The sequence below is a fragment of the Eurosta solidaginis genome, chromosome 2, assembly GCF_040869045.1.
Source record: "Eurosta solidaginis isolate ZX-2024a chromosome 2, ASM4086904v1, whole genome shotgun sequence".
Taxonomy (NCBI): Eukaryota; Metazoa; Arthropoda; class Insecta; order Diptera; family Tephritidae; genus Eurosta; species Eurosta solidaginis.
In genome coordinates, this window is record NC_090320.1 from 164,140,975 (window position 1) to 164,159,628 (window position 18,654).

Consider the following 18,654-nt stretch of genomic DNA (forward strand, 5'->3'; position numbering starts at 1 on the left):
GGAAACGGTCTGAAGGCACAAAAATCATAATCTTTGAGTATAAAATTACCATACCAGGGAGAGTAAAAAAATGATATCATAACTGTGACTAGTTTACCACAAATCTTTTGCATGATATGTTCCTACGGCTTTGCCAACTAGGTCTTCCAAAAGGTAATAGCAATTTCCCTTCACGGCTTTAACCCTCGCTTTACTCCAGTAGGTGCTAGCTTAGCATTAAAGTTTTTGGCTAGATTGCTCTATGCAAAGTTTCGACGCGTTACTATTTGACCCACTTGAAAACTTTTAATCCGACTGCGTAGATTATACGAGTTGGCGTTTCGGAGATGAGCTTTCTCCAGATTTTTCTTTATTACTTCCCGTATTAACTAAAAATTGTCGCTACGCTCCAGTTTTACCGTATTGTCACTAAGTAGATTCAAATTCCGCAGAAGCTTATAATCAGCGGCGTGTGTAATCATGTGCTGTCCAAACACTGCGAAATACGGCGTATAACCTAAAGATTGGTGCAAGCTGTTTCGGAGCGCACAATTAATGCTGCTGGTAAATGCATCCCAATCTCGCTGATCTTTTCGTATGTAGCTTCTTAGGGCTTCGTTGATGGATCTGTTAACTCGCTCAGAGGCATTAGACTGAGGGGAACTAACAGCTGTTGTGATGTGGGCGACACCATATTTTTGCAAAAAATGCTCAAACTCTTTGCTTTTAAACTGGCTACCATTGTCGGTTACGACACTTTCGGGAATACCAAAGCAATCAAAAATAATCTCTTTCAAATATTCTATTATTAAATTCGATGTAAACTTCTTTACTGGCTTCACAAATACGAACTTCGTGAGATGATCCAGTACAATTAGCAAGCCAATGTTACCCTTTTTGGAACGCGGAAATGGTCCTATCAAGTCCATATATAAAATTTGAAAAGGCCTATTTGAAACGATTTGCTGTCCCATTGGTGGTCGTAGTGGCTTTGATGGTGTTTTCGACATTTGACAGCTCTCGCAGTGCAGTACATATTCGCGTATCGGTATGACCATGCCGGGCCAATAGAACCGACGTCTAATACGTTCTACCGTTTTTTCTATCCCGCCATGCGCTGCTGATGGTTGCTCATGGGCAGCAGGAATCAAATTGTGACGTAATTCCGTAGGCACATATAATTTCCATACATTGTCATCAGTATCGTTACCAGTTGCGAATTCGGTACGATGATAAATGTACCCATCAATGACTTGGAAGTCCGGCAAATTTGAGGACTGAAACCGAAGTTTTAATTCCTCATATTCAGGCGAGTTAGAGGCATCGGAGACTAAATCAATTTCCGGTAGGACTGGAAGTTCTATAACATTAATTTCGGTTTCTGGCACGTCTTCATACATTCGAGACAGGGCATCCGCGATTACGTTCTCAGTACCTTTTTTGTGCTCAATTGAAAAGTTGAGGCCTTGAAGTTGTATGGCCCACCTCGATAGTATCCCATTTAGATCCTTTTGTTGCATGAGCCAACGCAAACTAGCATGATCGGTCACAACCTTGAATTCCATCCCTTCAATATACATCCTAAACTTTTTTATTTCAAGAACAACGGCTAGATATTCAAGCTCTGTCACTGAATAATTCCGCTGCGCTTTGTTCAGCTTCTGTGACATGTATGCTATTGGTCGTTCTTGACCGTTCTCATCTTCCTGCATCAAACATGCTCCCACTCCTACTTGACTAGCATCACATTGTAAAATAAAAGGTTTGTTATAGTTGGGGTGTATTAATATGGGTGCTGAAGTCAATTTTTCTTTGAGGTCCTCGAAAGCTTGCTGGGCCTCTGAGTTCCACACAAACTGTTTTTTCTTGGAGAGTAACTCGGTTAAATGAAAAGTCGTTGCAGCATAATCATCAATAAATCTTCTATACCATCCGGTCATGCCAAGGAATCTCCGAAGTTGGCGTACAGTCTTCGGAATACGGTAATTCTGGATTGCAGAAATCTTTTCTGTGTCTACCTGGAGAGATCCATTCGCCACTACAAAACTTAATAGTTGACTTGGCTTAGACGAAATTTACTCTTTCGAATATTAATAGTCAAGCAGCCTTTCGCAATAATGCGGAGACTTCGGACAATTGAACCAAATGTTCATTAAATGAAGACGACACTACTAACAAATCATCCAAATACACGAAAACGTGATTTTTCAAGTTATATGGTATCACTTTATCCATAAGTCTACACATAGTTTGTGGCGCGTTGCACAATCTAAAAGGCATCCTTTTGAATTGGTACAGTGGCCTGTTAGGAACGGTAAAGGCAGTCTTTTCCCGTGATCGCTTTTCAAGACCAATTTGCCAGAAAGCATCTTTCAAGTCGATCTTGGAAATATAATGCACGGGAGGAAGCCTACTTAGCAATCCCTCAATAATGGGAATGGGATATGCATCCTTTAACGTTACCTCGTTTAATTTGCGCGAATCTAAGCAGCACCGAACCTTTCCAGGTTTGACAATTAACACTCCTGGTGAAGACCACGCCGAACTTGGAGCTTCTTCTATCACTTCTAGTTCCAACATTCTATCTATTTCCTGCCATAGCATTTCCTCTACGGCTGGCGATATCGGATAAAATCTCTGCTTTATGGGTTTTGCATCTCCTGTATCTATGACATGCTACACTAACTTGGTTAATCCCAGTCCCTCTCTCTCGAAGTTAGGAAATGATTCTATTATAATATCTAGTTGCCTTTGTTGCTGGGTGTTCAGAGACGCCACTCCCTCGGAATTACTTTCTAATGTATGTATGTAACCGCCTTGGGTTTCAATCTTTACTTTTATATCGAACTCATTCCAAAAATCCATACCGCGAATGCCTGATTCAGTTATTGATGAGGACTATCAAAAATTCTATGTTCTTAATTTGACCATTATAGTCAACGGCTACAGTTATTATACCGTTTATTTGTTGTCGCTGGCCATCAGCTGTTTTCACATAGCCACTAAAGGCTGGGGAAGTAGAATTCTGCTCTAAAATGGTTTTGGCCAACTGACCACCTATCACGCTTTTATTCGCACCGCTATCTAATAATGCTAACACATTTTCACCTTTAATGTTAATTCGTATATAAGGCCTAATATCCGACATTTTGTAAACAATGGCTGAGATGGTAAATTTTCGTAAACGCTTCTTTTTAGCCCAGAAATTCTTCATTCGTTGTGCCGAACGAGAAACAATTTTTGGTGGCGCTGAGAAAATTTCAGCGCGACGCTGGTTGTTCTCGGCTAACCGGGCATGAAAAAGTCTTATAGGGGTTAATTTTGGCTGGCAAGATGGCTTGGGAATCATGTCGTTGGAGTTGACAAGGCTTTTGCTGTTATTTACATCCGAGGCTGGTGGTTCGGATATCCCCTTCTGCGGACATTCTGAATCACGTTTTCCGCACCCCGATTACATTTTGGGCATGTAGGTTTTTACGTGTCTGGTTTCCCACATCCATAACAAAATATTCGCACTGGGTTGGTGCAATCTTGATACCTATGGCCTAACACTTCGCAATTCCAACACTTCAAATTTTCCACTGATATTTCGGCAACCTCCGATGAGTTGGTTGTATGCGGATCAACGCGCTCCTGAATTTCCTCAACAATTTCAGATATGTTTCTTATAGCGGGGAAGTTTCGGATAGGGGCACTATTACTGAAATTAGCCATGAAGTGCTCATGCCTGTGACATTCTCTTCGAAGCATCGATAAGTCGGTTATGTCCAAATGACGATCCTGCGTCACACCTTCGCTACAAATGGTGCAGATCATTTCTTCGGCTGCGCTAGCCAAATTCAATTCCTCATTGCTATGTCTCACCGCCATTATGAAAAAAATGTTTGGTATTTGTATTAGTTGGTGTTAATATTTATATATGTTTTTAGTTATTCGTATTTGTAGTTATTTGGTTTTCTAGATAACTCCGTGCACTACAAAATTTCCGTTATAAGAATGATATTTCTAAAAAAAAAAAAACAAGCCGTTTATCACCTTGCTTGAAAGCGCGTCGATGTACTTATTTTTTTGCGTTGTGCAAAATAGTCGATATGCACACCGTATTTTATTATTGGCGAACGTAGATTTATCTGTTTAGTGTTGATCGTTTAAGGCTTACGTATGTTAGTTTTATTACACGTTTACTTATTTCGATTTTATCTCTTTATATACTAGGCATTTTTCTTTTCTTTTTGCAAAAAAAAAAGTATTATTATCGTGATGACATATTTGTGGCATCGGGGTCTTACATGGGCTTTCGTACATGTATGTATGTACTACCGGTTGAAACCAACCTTGCAACGAAATGACAGTGCAAAAACTTAATTATTTAATGGCTGCGATTTCAAGTTCGGAAAGTGACGAGAGTCTAGTCATCAACTAAAGCAACCTCTAGCCACTTAATCCAAAAAAAAAATTATCAAGCGATACAATTCGTGAGTAATCTACCAAGATAACCCAGTAGAAAAAATCTCTAACGATGTCCGATATAAATTACGGAAACAAATATAAGGTTTTATCAAAGCTTTGATCGGGTATGACTTCGACATTAGCCGATGTCATCTATTTCGCCGAGGAAACCATGTAAAAACTTACGCTGATATAAAGTTCCCGGTTCATATCCGAAATCATCCAGATAATGAAAATCCAAGGCCATTTCTTTAGGAAAACAAAATAAAAATAGGTCAAACTGCGTTAAAGCAATCAAAAAAAATTTAATGAGCTGCAAAACATACTAAAATAAAAAAAATCTTATAAAGTTCACCGGTTCATATCCGAAGTAATCCAGATAATGACAATCCAAGGCAAAATCTTTTAAGTTATCAAAATTTGAATAAACTACAAAAAATTTGATGAACTCTTAAACTTCTCTGGCCCCACGTTGGGCGCCATTTTATTTAATGAACCAATCGCATCATGCCTCCGTTGGCTCCCTCATAGTGCACCATCTATGCAAAGAAGCTGGCCTTATTAACGTTTGTCATTCCAGCCACAGACTTCTTCGCTTAGACAATTGTCCAGCTTGCTTGGCACTGAATTATGGAACCTCAGGTCTACTATGCAATAGCTCTCCGAGTGGGTATAGGGTTTAAGGAGCGGTTACTCTGTTTGCTACAGCCGGATAGTCTACTGCGTATAAGGGGGGGATCTTGCTCCTACACTGTCTTTTATCTCGGTTTCTCATAAAAACAAAATCAAACAGAGATTTAAAAAAAAATTCGAATTTTGAGGCCGTCGAAGGGTTAGGCTCATCCAAATCAAACCATACCCAAAAAAACGTATAAAATTTGCTACGGAAATAAAGAAGAAAAGCGTTATCTATTACACAACTACCTGCCACGCGTTGCATCGTTTGGGGTTCTTCCGGCAGAGGTGGAAGGCTAAGCTGTCGTTGCGCTCCCGCCTTCACCCACCCAACCTGCTAAAAGAATGGTAAAAGTTGTTCTCTTAGCCCACACATAATCACCGTTGCCCCTACCACAAATGTCCAATAAAAGTTAAACCTTCATTTTTCTCCTTTTACAAATCCTTAAATTTTAATCAAACTTTCTTCAATCATACATTTCGTCGTTTCTATATCTATTACTACGATATACTTGAATTTTTATTTTCGTATTTAGTTATTACTTTGTGCTATATGTATTTATGTACATATATGTTAACCTACCTAAACTGTTCCTTACATCATATGTGTTAGCTTACATTTCCGCATGTTGATCGAAATCGAATTCTCAATACTGTATTTTTATTTCGAAGTCTCTCAATCCAAAAAAAATAAGTTCACAAATTGACAAAAGCATATATTTAAATTAATTCTCTTGAGCAGAAGAAAACATTTCTCTGGTTTCCATGACTTCTTTACATTCTCCAAAATTCTTCTCATCTCTTATCACTAGTCAAACATGTTAAGTTATATTTCCTCACTACATACAATTTAAACAAAAGTCGCTCAGTATATAAATTATCTTATTACTCTACTACTAATTCAAATAAAACACAATGTTATTTCCCAATACTATTTCTCTCGCGCTCAACATAATTCATATAGAGATCTCTGTAAATTCATCTTTAACATAGTTTCAAACATATTTATATATCGCTGTCAGTTTGCGAGTGAGCGAGAAGAACCGCTTGCACTTAATGCGCAGTATGTTAACTCTAGATGTTGCGCACTCATATGCTCACAACACTTAGAATTAATTGAGTTGGTGCATGGAATACGAACCAATAACGAAAGAAAATTGAAATTAATGAGCAGCTGAGCAGTGAGAAAACATATTTATAAAAATAAAATTCTCTTTCAAGTTAAGAGAAGGAAAGCAAAAAAAAAATCTTTCGACGAAAATCGAAATTATGTGAACGCTATAACATAGCCTTCTTGCAACATAATCTGGTTTTTAACGATGTTACATGACCCAATAATAAAAGAAATTCAAAACCTACTGCAAAAGTTTATTAATGTTCAAAAATAAAATCTTTGATATTAATACATTTTTTTCTTTGCACTATTTTTATCGTCAAATTTCTTGTGGAATTTTGTGACGATGTAACCCCCTCCAAAGTGGAGCAAATAAAAACATGAATTGCTGTATAGATATTTAAAACAGAGATACAGACCGGTTAATATATATTTTTCTTTTCTATGATGACTTACTTTTTCTTTTCATTGAGGTAATCATTTTTAATGAAAAGAAAACTATGAGTCCAACATTCATCGCACACAAAAAAAAAAATGCAAAAATTAAATAATTTATAGAACGACTCAGCAATGAAAACAGATAATTGGATTACCTAATTTCATCGTGCTTACTCAATTATTATTAAATCTAATTCAAAGCATGTGAATCAATACCAATAACAGGTCTGTATATATAATATGTATAAATTAGTATAAAAAATGGGGCACTTACCGAATCATCCTCCTTCCGCTGGCCAGTTGATGGAGTATTGATGGTTGTTGCTGGAATATCTTTAGGAAGAAAACACAATCACCTTTTTTTTTTATTTAGCACCTTTTCCTAACATTACCCCTTTTCTTTTCTATTGGAATATTTTTCTGGGGCTTACTACTTCGCTCACTCACCCACTGCGACTACCTTAATCTTTACACAATAAATTTTCATATCTTAAAAATAAAAATTTTTATTTTTCTTCTGTTTTTTTTTTTTCAAGACTACAAACTACAAACAAACTATACTAGCCGCTGCGCCTCCAGAACCTGGACCAAAACTCCTGCCGTTATTTCGGACTCCAACTTCATTCTGCCTCATTTCTTGCTCTCATAGAATTCGCTTGTTTTACATTAATTATAAACGCAAATGAAATGCTGTTGTTATAATTTTTTTGTTTGTTTTTTTTTATGGTACTAAGTTCGCAAAAAAAATTTTCTTGTATTTAAAAATATTTCTCAATTCAAAACTAAACATTGATCATGGCTTAGTTACGCCTCTCGCACTGCTCAACTTTACAAATCGAAATTTTTGTTAAAAGGGGGCTTTCATTTTATTTAAATTCTGAATTTTGTATTAAAATTTTCACATTATTTGATTTTTTTTTTCTTCACAAAATTGTTCTTTCTTATAAAACTTTTCGGCTCCCTCGGGTAGATGTTTCTTCGGTTCAAACTTAAATGTTTTTTTTTCTCAACAAATTTGCCTTTTCTAAACTTCCAAATAATAAAATTTTCGGTTCACTTCTGTAGATGTTTCTGTTTTTGGTTTTGTTAACATTCAGACTTCCAACTAATTAATTTTATTTTTCGATTTTTTTCTTCCACCAATTAAAATTTTGTTTTTATTTCTCTAACAATTTTTGTATGTATAAATTTCGATTCACTTGATCATTTTATTTAAATTTTTTTTCTCCGATTTTGATAAATTTTAAACACATTTCATCTAAAATTTTTTTCTTTTATTTATTGGTTGTTTTGTAAGTTTCCAAAGTTCCACTAAGTTTTTGTTTTTTTTTTTTTTGTTTTTTTGTTTAAATGTTATAAACTTTTTCTTTTGTTCTTTTTCTTTTTAATTAAACATCTTTTTTTTTGTTTCACGTGGTACACGAACGGGATTTACAACTTATCCCTCGATTTTAAATTTACATAAACATTTTTATTTTTCCCGGACAACCACCGGTCATGTTTCAACTACTTCAGCAACTGACTTGTCCAACTTTTGCTATCCGTTTCCAAGCCACTTGCTCTCCCAAAAAAATTGTTTGTGAAATATTTTCTATTCAAAAAAATGTTTACGAGCTATTTTTCCCCGTTTCTCGAACTATTTCCTTTGTGTAGTTTTTATATTTTCAGTCTCTTCAAACCTATAAAATTTATATTTTTCTCCCATACTTCCCGCGGTTATTTTTTTCTTTTTTAATAAGCAATCTCTCACACAATTTCTGCAACATTTTTCTACAATACTCCCACAGTGTAAGCCCTCCTGTTATAATACCTGTTACCATCTCTTCTCACTTCTGTTATTAGAACTTATGTTTGAACTCATTAATGTAACATTAACTTGAACTTCGAAACTGCTCATATGCTGTTAAACCATCTATTTGGGCTTGCCCTGTTAACATCATACAGGTTTGCTATACCTCTTACAAATATACGAGAAGCATTTCCTATGGCTACCGGAAATAGAATTTTTATGTCTGGCGGATATCCGTCGAACCTCACAATGTGTGAATGGTATTACGTAGGTGTATTTTACATTTACCGCTGTGCTCCCGCGGTATAGCAACTTTGTTGCCGGGAAACCCAACGAAGGTGCTGTATTGCGGGTTCATAGGTTTTGTTGCAAAGAGGTTCGTCCTCTTTCGATCCAACAGCAAGCGAATCTACACGGTGTCATCTCACGTTCACGTAAGTGCAAATTCTCAAAATATATTTAATATCTAAATTTTCACAACAATTGTTTAAATCATTTCTTAACACTTTTTGTATTTCCATACAATTAATAAAAAAAACCCTTTGTAATTACATTTATTCACGAAACTTTTCTTGTGTTCTTGTTTTCTTCCTTTTTGCCTACATCTATATTTTTTACAATTACGTGGGTGCGCGCCGCTGCCACCACGCTTTTGTACATGGTCCTTACCACGCCGGTAAGAAGAGCCAATCACCTATAACTACAGTCCACTCCACTCCCTAGGCAATTAATCAGAAGCAGTCAAAAAGTTCAAGGAAGATAATATCAACCATTTACAATCGTGATAATATAATCGGCAGCGTTTGCACACAACGACCCTTTTGGCAACACCAACATCAACAACTCCGACATCCACAAAAAATCGATCTATTACTCCGGATCAACGAATTAATTAAAAGGTACGTGGTTTATTCCGTGCGAGGTAGTTTTTTGTTGTTAATAAATCTTTCGAAATAAAATCATAAATTGGTTATTTCCGATCAAAAAGTGCAAGTGAGTGTTAAGTGAAAAAATTTATATTTCGTGCAAAAATAGAGAAAAAACAAGCGCTTAACGCAGTTTCTTAAAGTTTGTGCATCACGCCTTGTGACTATCCGGAATAATCCCCCACCCGCGGTAAGATTTTCCGGACACAGCTCAAGGTAGCACAACACTGCTCCAAAAGGTTAACATAACCTAAATACCGCTTAGCGCCACTGTTTTACTTTCGCCTTTGCATAATTTTCATAGAAAAAAAAATATATATATTCACATAATTAAATTTTGATTTGTTAAGGTTATTTAACCAAAAAATTTAATTTAATTTGCGCGCACATTCAATTAAACACATTTTCCACATAAAAATCACTTGCGCTTCTTTACACGGGCAATACGATCGCAATTTAGTTTGTTGCTATAGCACAAAGTGCACTTAGTTTCATACATACATATTGTTGTTGTTGTTTGGGTGGCCAATAGCCCTATTCCTGCAACATTTATTTAAAAAATTTAAGAATTATTATTCTCACTTGCGGCAATATACAAATCAGTTTTGACTGATCTAATTTTGTGATACAAAAGTTCACAGTCCTTGGTTAAATTACCAAAAAGTCCATAACAAGCGTACATATACTTTTATTTTTACATTTTTGCACTAGCCATTACTTATCGGCTTAGACAATTCAGTAGCAAATCTGCATTAGCACATTCCTTAACACTTACGTGGGTGCGCGCCGTTGCCACCACGAAATTGTACTTATCCCACTTAGCACATAAGCCTCTATACAGTCCTTTTTTTACGTTAGCCATAACTTATCGGCTTACACAATCAATTGGTAAATTTGTGTATACATACGTATACACCAAATCTTTTCACTAATCACATTATCACTTCCAAGTTCGGTCCTTTGGCAACATTTTCACTCACTACACTCTGCAAAGGCAATTTCTTCTTAGTTTTCCATAAATTTATCGGTTTTCATTTTTATACACAATGGAGACCTATACACGCCAAGCAGATGTAGTGACGGAGTATGAAAATGACTTCAAGGACATGTCACCTTCACAACACAGTAAACACTCCCTAATATACCATAATATGTATAAATTAGTATAAAAGATGGGGCACTTACCGAATCATCCTCCTTCCGCTGGCCAGTTGATGGAGTATTGATGGTTGTTGCTGGAATATCTTTAGGAAGAAAACACAATCACCTTTTTTTTTTATTTAGCACCTTTTCCTAACATTACCCCTTTTCTTTTCTATTGGAATATTTTTCTGGGGCTTACTACTTCGCTCACTCACCCACTGCGACTACCTTAATCTTTACACAATAAATTTTCATATCTTAAAAATAAAAATTTTTATTTTTCTTCTGTTTTTTTTTTTTTTTCAAGACTACAAACTACAAACAAACTATACTAGCCGCTGCGCCTCCAGAACCTGGACCAAAACTCCTGCCGTTATTTCGGACTCCAACTTCATTCTGCCTCATTTCTTGCTCTCATAGAATTCGCTTGTTTTACATTAATTATAAACGCAAATGAAATGCTGTTGTTATAATTTTTTTGTTTGTTTTTTTTATGGTACTAAGTTCGCAAAAAAAATTTTCTTGTATTTAAAAATATTTCTCAATTCAAAACTAAACATTGATCATGGCTTAGTTACGCCTCTCGCACTGCTCAACTTTACAAATCGAAATTTTTGTTAAAAGGAGGCTTTCATTTTATTTAAATTCTGAATTTTGTATTAAAATTTTCACATTATTTGATTTTTTTTTCTTCACAAAATTTTTCTTTCTTATAAAACTTTTCGGCTCCCACGGGTAGATGTTTCTTCGGTTCAAACTTAAATGTTTTTTTTTCTCAACAAATTTGCCTTTTCTAAACTTCCAAATAATAAAATTTTCGGTTCACTTCTGTAGATGTTTCTGTTTTTGGTTTTATTAACATTCAGACTTCCAACTAATTAATTTTATTTTTCGATTTTTTTCTTCCACCAATTAAAATTTTGTTTTTATTTCTCTAACAATTTTTGTATGTATAAATTTCGATTCACTTGATCATTTTATTTAAATTTCTTTCTCCGATTTTGATAAATTTTAAACACATTTCATCTAAAATTTTTTTCTTTTATTTTTTCGTTGTTTTGTAAGTTTCCAAAGTTCCACTAAGTTTTTGTTTTTTTTTTTTGTTTTTTTGTTTAAATGTTATAAACTTTTTCTTTTGTTCTTTTGCTTTTTAATTAAACTTTTTTTTTTGTTTCACGCGGTACACGAACGGGATTTACAACTTATCCCTCGATTTTAAATTTATATAAACATTTTTATTTTTCCCGGACAACCACCGGTCATGTTTCAACTACTTCAGCAACTGACTTGTCCAACTTTTGCTATCCGTTTCCAAGCTCGGTAACCGCCGCAATTAAGCCACTTGCTCTCCCAAAAAAATTGTTTTTGAACTATTTTCTATTCAAAAAAATGTTTACGAGCTATTTTTCCCCGTTTCTCGAACTATTTCCTTTGTGTAGTTTTTATATTTTCAGTCTCTTCAAACCTATAGAATTTATATTTTTCTCCCATACTTCCCGCGGTTATTTTTTTCTTTTTTAATAAGCAATCTCTCACACAATTTCTGCAACATTTTTCTACAATACTCCCACAGTGTAAGCCCTCCTGTTATGATACCTGTTACCATCTGTTCTCACTTCTGTTATTAGAACTTATGTTTGAACTCATTAATGTAACATTAACTTAAACTTCGAAACTGCTCATATGCTGTTAAACCATCTATTTGGGCTTGCCCTGTTAACATCATACAGGTTTGCTATACCTCTTACTAATATACGAGAAGCATTTCCTATGGCTACCGGAAATAGAATTTTTATGTCTGGCGGATATCCGTCGAACCTCACAATGTGTCAATGGTATTACGTAGGTGTATTTTACATTTACCGCTGTGCTCCCGCGGTATAGCAACTTTGTTGCCGGGAAACCCAACGAAGGTGCTGTATTGCGGGTTCATAGGTTTTGTTGCAAAGAGGTTCGTCCTCTTTCGATCCAACAGCAAGCGAATCTACACGGTGTCATCTCACGTTCACGTAAGTGCAAATTCTCAAAATATATTTAATATCTAAATTTTCACAACAATTGTTTAAATCATTTCTTAACACTTTTTGTATTTCCATACAATTAATAAAAAAGCCCTTTGTAATTACATTTATTCACGAAACTTTTCTTGTGTTCTTGGTTTCTTCCTTTTTGCCTACATCTATATTTTTTACAATTACGTGGGTGCGCGCCGCTGCCACCACGCTTTTGTACATGGTCCTTACCACGCCGGTAAGAAGAGCCAATCACCTATAACTACAGTCCACTCCACTCCCTAGGCAATTAATCAGAAGCAGTCAAAAAGTTCAAGGAAGATAATACCAACCATTTACAATCGTGATAATATAATCGGCAGCGTTTGCACACAACGACCCTTTTGGCAACACCAACATCAACAACTCCGACATCCACAAAAAATCGATCTATTACTCCGGATCAACGAATTAATTAAAAGATACGTGGTTTATTCCGTGCGAGGTAGTTTTTTGTTGTTAATAAATCTTTCGAAATAAAATCATAAATTGGTTATTTCCGATCAAAAAGTGCAAGTGAGTGTTAAGTGAAAAAATTTATATTTCGTGCAAAAATAGAGAAAAAACAAGCGCTTAACGCAGTTTCTTAAAGTTTGTGCATCACGCCTTGTGACTATCCGGAATCCCCCACCCGCGGTAAGATTTTCCGGACACAGCTCAAGGTAGCACAACACTGCTCCAAAAGGTTAACATAACCTAATTACCGCTTAGCGCCACTGTTTTACTTTCGCCTTTGCATAATTTTCATAGAAAAAAAAAAATATATATTCACTTAATTAAATTTTGATTTGTTAAGGTTATTTAACCAAAAAATTTAATTTAATTTGCGCGCACATTCAATTAAACACATTTTCCACATAAAAATCACTTGCGCTTCTTTACACGGGCAATACGATCGCAATTTAGTTTGTTGCTATAGCACAAAGTGCACTTAGTTTCATACATACATATTGTTGTTGTTGTTTGGGTGGCCAATAGCCCTATTCCTTGCACAATTATTTAAAAAATTTAAGAATTATTATTCTCACTTGCGGCAATATACAAATCAGTTTTGACTGATCTAATTTTGTGATACAAAAGTTCACAGTCCTTGGTTAAATTACCAAAAAGTCCATAACAAGCGTACATATACTTTTATTTTTACATTTTTGCACTAGCCATTACTTATCGGCTTAGACAATTCAGTAGCAAATCTGCATTAGCACATTCCTTAACACTTACGTGGGTGCGCGCCGTTGCCACCACGAAATTGTACTTATCCCACTTAGCACATAAGCCTCTATACAGTCCTTTTTTTACGTTAGCCATAACTTATCGGCTTACACAATCAATTGGTAAATTTGTGTATACATACGTATACACCAAATCTTTTCACTAATCACATTATCACTTCCAAGTTCGGTCCTTTGGCAACATTTTCACTCACTACACTCTGCAAAGGCAATTTCTTCTTAGTTTTCCATAAATTTATCGGTTTTCATTTTTATACACAATGGAGACCTATACACGCCAAGCAGATGCAGTGACGGAGTATGAAAATGACTTCAACGACATGTTACCTTCACAACACAGTAAACACTCCCTAATATACCAAAGGGATGAGTTAAAAACTCTGTGGGAAGCTACGGTCAAGCTCGTAAGTTCATCAGAGCTTGAGTCAAAAGACTTATCGGCTATCAAAAAGAAGCATAAGATGTGCTATTTCAGCTTCCTAAAGTGTCAGGCGGCAATAGCTGAGCTTTTGGAAGGTTTTGAAAAGAAAGATAAGAAAGTAGATGTCTCAGATAATATGGAATATCATATGCTCCTGCCAGCGAGTGATACGGATATTTTCAAAGGTGACTATATTTAATGGCCGTCTTTTAGGGACATGTTCACTGCCATATATATTAATAGTAGTAAACTCCATGCAGTACAAAAGCTATACTATTTAAGGCAAAAAACCCAAGGGGAAGCCAAAGAAATAGTGGAACGGTGTTCCTTAACGACAGACGGTTTCGATACATCGTGGAAAAATGTATGTGACCGATACTAAAACAAACGTATCTTCGTCAATGCGCAATTAAAAATTCTTTTTAGTTTAAAAGCAGTTGAGAGTGAATGCGGTAGCTCCATTAAAAAACTGCAACGTGAAATAAACAATTGTATCTCAGAGCTTCAATGTCACAAGATTGACATATCAAACTGGGATGCAATTCTAACGTATTTGTGCTCCACAAAACTGCCACAAACCACACTGGCTCTATGGGAACAAACCATAGAAAATAAAACAGAAATTACAAAATGGGCAGACATGGATAAATTCTTATCCAGCAGATTCCAAACCTTGGAAACTGTCGTAGATATAAGAGGGATACGGTTTCAAAACCCTCTAAGCCACATGCTTCTCGTTCCTCGGCAGATACATCGTCGAAACGATTAGGGTCCTATCAGGCAAGTGCAACCGTAGCCAAACCTACGTGTAAGATGTGCAAAAGTCCTGCACATCGAATCGCAAAGTGCGAAAAGTTCTTACGTTTAACGCCTACTAAACGGTTTGAACAAACTAAGAGCAGCCGTGGGTGTATAAACTGCTTTTCTGCTGGCCTTTCGGTAACAAAGTGCACCAGTCAAGTGACCTGTGCCACATGTCATTTAAGACACAATACGCTGCTTCACATTCCGAATCAGCCCAAAACCACAAATTCGGTAGATACGATGGGAGCATCAACGTCAAGAGATGCTCAACCGCGTCGCAATGCTGAAAAAGAAAACAGTTCGATTAATAATGTGAACTCATGCTTCGCAAATACAAGTAAAGGAGTGCTATTAGGGACAGTACAGGTAAATAATCATTTAAATGGTGTTGACTATTCGCCGAGAGCCCTAATAGACTTGGCATCTGAATGCTCATTCATAACCGAGAAACTCAAGCGCAGAATAAATCTGCCAACTAAACGCATGCATGCCCAAGTTTCGGGCATCAATAATACAATGTCTGCACAAGTAAAAGAAGCATGCAACATACAATTGCGGTCACCAACAGACCCATTAATCCAGATCAATACGATCATGCTGGTTTTACCACAATTAACAGGGAATCTTCCAACTTGCCAAATAAACGCAATGACTAGGCAAGCATTCCCTGACTTAGTACTGGCTGATAAAAGATTCTTTATCAATGAGCCAGTCGACCTAATTCTGGGCGGAGATATACCCCCAAATTATGCTAGGCGGTATTAGGAGGGACGTGCTAAACAAATTAATAGCACAGGAAACTGTGTTCGACTGGATTTTGGCAGGCCGGACAGATGCGGTTGATACAAATAAGACCCTAGTTTCATATTTTAACGAGGTCACTTTAGACAAACAACTGGCGGCTTTCTGGGAGATAGAGGAAATTCCAAAGAAGAGGAGCATCAATAACGATGACACTTACTGCGAGGAGCTATACAAATCCACAACAGTTCGGAACAACGACGGCAAATACGTAGGCTCCTTAACCTTTAGGAAAGAGTTTAAATTAGGCCCCTCATTAAGAAGAGCGTGTTCTCAATTCTATCGCAAAGAGACACGACTTGCGAAAAACCCAGTCCTTCAAACGGAATACAATAGAGTTGTATCCAAATATGAAACCTTAGGGCACATGAAACAAGTAGGCAATATTTCGCCAGACTCAAATGACTATTACTTCCTACCTCACCATGTGTTATAAAGGAGGGAAGTACAACGAAAAAAGTCAGAGTCGTATTTAACGCATCATGTCCTACCACAAACGGAAAAAGTTTAAATGATACCCTATACCCAGGCCCAATACTTCAATCCGACTTAACAATTTTAATACTTCGTTGGCGGCTGTTCAAATACGTCTTCAACAGCGACATCGAGAAGATGTATCGCCAAATATAGGTCAATGAAGACCAAACAAAAACCAATCAAGCTTTATGAATTAAAAACAGTAACATTTGGAGTGAATTGCGCTCCATACCTTGCGATTCGGACACTGCAACAACTCGCTTATGACGTGGAGACCTCGCATCCAATGGAAGCAGATATCTTGCGAAATTGTATGTACGTTGATGACGTACTCGCCGGTGGGCACAGCATCGAAACTGCGATAAAGGCAAGGGATCAAATATCATCGGCGTTACAATCGGCAGGTTGCCCATTACGAAAGTGGACGTCCAACTGCAAGAAAATTCTACAAGGTATACCGAAGCAACACTTATTAAGCAAGGATTTTCTTGAGTTTGAAGACACCAGCACGGTAAAAGCACTCGGTATCAGATGGAACGCTCATTTCGACTACTTCTACTTTGCAGCGAAACCCTTTGATAATAACCCTACTGTAACAAAAAGGTCAATACTGTCTGCGATAGCAAAACTTTTCGACCCTCTTGGCAGGCTGGTACCAGTCGTAATTGTAGCAAAAATAATAATGCAAAATATTTGGTTGGAAGGGACAGGCTGGGATGAAGATGTATCTGAAACTACTCTCCATCGGTGGCAATCATTCATGACTGACTACGAAAAGATCAACTATATAGGCATACCGCGATGGGTTCACTACACATTGAAGGACAATATCGAAATACATGGGTTTAGTGATGCTTAGGAAAAAGCATATGCCGCCACTATTTTCCTGATGGTACAAACAAAGGATCAAGTCTTCACCAACCTGTTGATGGCCAAGACGAGAGTAGCCCCGGTCAAAACCATATCCTTGCCTCGACTCGAACTCTGCGGTGCAGTTCTACTAGCAGAAATAATCGAATCTGTGGTCGAAAATATGAAACTTTCGCACATTAAAGTAACCCTTTGGACAGATTCAACCATAGTGCTGGCATGGATCCGAAAACCGCCATTTTCGTGGTCAACGTTCGTGGCACATCGAATAACTAAAATCATCAACAAAGTAGGAGACAAAGTATGGCGGCACGTAGACTCCGCGTCAAATCCTGCAGATTTGGCGAGCAGAGGCCTCTACACTTCGGATCTAAGCAACAATTCTTTGTGGTGGCAGGGACCTTCTTGGTTACAAGAAGACAACGAAAATTGGCCAACACAAGAAGATGATTACAATACGAATATGGAGGAAAAGAGGGTGAAAGTTCATACAACTTCGGTCAGAAATAACTTTGACATTCTGGATAGGTTTTCCGATTTACCAAGGGCTTTGCGGGTTATATCCTATATTCTTCGGTTTTTCCAGAATACGCACCCAACAACTAAAGCCTCTTTTAAAAGGGATTCTCATTCGATAGCCCCTGACGATATAGAAAAAACAACACAGATCTTGATAAAAATATGCCAAAGGCAACACTATCAAGAAGAGTACGCAAATTTGAAGTCAGGGAAACTGATAAATGGTAAGAGTGAGATTTTACCCCTGGACCCATATATAGATGAAGAAGGCATCATTCGAACTGGGGGGCGGACTGGGGCATCCAAAGACATGTCCCATAACGAAAGTCATCCCATTATCCTTCCTTACACTTGCAAGTTATCCAGACTTATAGTTCAATCCTCTCATGAGACCACACTGCATGAGGGAACCAGCTGATGCTACGTCATATCCGCACTCAGTACTGGATCCCACGCGTTAAAGTCATGATAAGGTCGGTTATCCACAACTGTAAGGTCTGTACTATTTACAGGAAGCGGACACAAACGCAACTTATGGGGATCTTTCCGAAAGAGCGCACTACCTTTACTAGGGCCTTCGCCAACACTGGGGTAGATTTCGCGGGACCATTCGATATAAAATCCTACCGAGGAAGGGGATGTCGAATTTCAAAAGGATATGTGTGCCTGTTCGTCTGCTTTTCGACGAAAGCCATCCATCTAGAAGCGACAAACGACCTTAGTACCAGGTCCTTCCTAGCTGCCTTCGCCAGATTTGTATCCAGACGAGGCTGTCCGAAAAACGTTTACTTCGACAATGGTACTAACTTTGTCGGAGCTTCGCGATCTTTACGATCCGAGTTTAAATCATTTCTGCGTGAAGCAAGGGACGGAACATTGAATAAATATAGCCATCACATTTTAGAATGGCATTTTATACCGCCAAGCGCTCCTCACATGGGACGTTTGTGGGAAGCGGGGGTAAAA

General features: G+C 37.1%; 1 pseudogene; it reads right to left on the reverse strand.

Annotated features, from left to right (window-relative positions):
- Positions 1 to 4,567: 4,567 nt before the first annotated feature.
- Positions 4,568 to 18,654, reverse strand: part of LOC137241744 (AP-1 complex subunit beta-1-like) — a 33,877-nt pseudogene continuing 19,790 nt past the window's right edge.